Source organism: Acanthisitta chloris, unplaced genomic scaffold (genome assembly GCF_000695815.1).
Source record: "Acanthisitta chloris isolate BGI_N310 unplaced genomic scaffold, ASM69581v1 scaffold15569, whole genome shotgun sequence".
In the NCBI taxonomy this organism is placed as follows: Eukaryota; Metazoa; Chordata; class Aves; order Passeriformes; family Acanthisittidae; genus Acanthisitta; species Acanthisitta chloris.
In genome coordinates, this window is record NW_008692103.1 from 13,224 (window position 1) to 13,932 (window position 709).

Here is a 709-nt window from a genome sequence, read left to right on the forward strand (position 1 = left end):
TGCGCACTGCTCCCCTCTAACCCTCCACTTCGGAGCATTTAATGGTCTTCGAATGCAAAACACCCTTCGGCCACACCACCGACTGGCAAATCGCAGCTGAACAGACACTGCTTTGCTATAAACTTCTTCCCAGCCAGCGCAGGAGCGTTAAATCCGAAAGCACGTTCCGCGTCTTTGTGACCAAACACTAGTTTAAAGGCACTTGAAGCACCACGAGCGCGATGAGTAACGATCCTCTAACAGTAAAGTTTGTCTGTTTGAAAGTGAACACAAAGAAAACTTAGAGAGGTTTATTTTTAGGAGGAAAACAAAGTCTGCCTCCCTTTAACCCTGTGTCAAAACTTTTGTACTTTTTTTTCCGCCCCCTGTTTGAAGGGATGAAAGAAAGGGATGGAAAAGGCACTAACTTTCAGCAAAAAAAGGCGGCAGAGGATGTGGAGGGGGTTTGAAGCCCTCCCGCCGATGCCCACACACCCCCCAGCCCCACGCTGCCATGCCCGCGAACAAAGAGTTGCCGGACGGCCCCGCGTTCCTCGCCCCAAGTTGGGAAAACGACCTGCACCCTCTTCCCTCTCAGTGGGACGGGGTGGGGGGATCGCTGCGGAAAAGTCTTATAAAGCGTTTTACGGGAGGACAGGGAGAAGGGGTACGACAGGGAGCCAGCGGCGCGCAGAGACGGCCGCCTCCGAACAACAGCCCCGCATGTTTT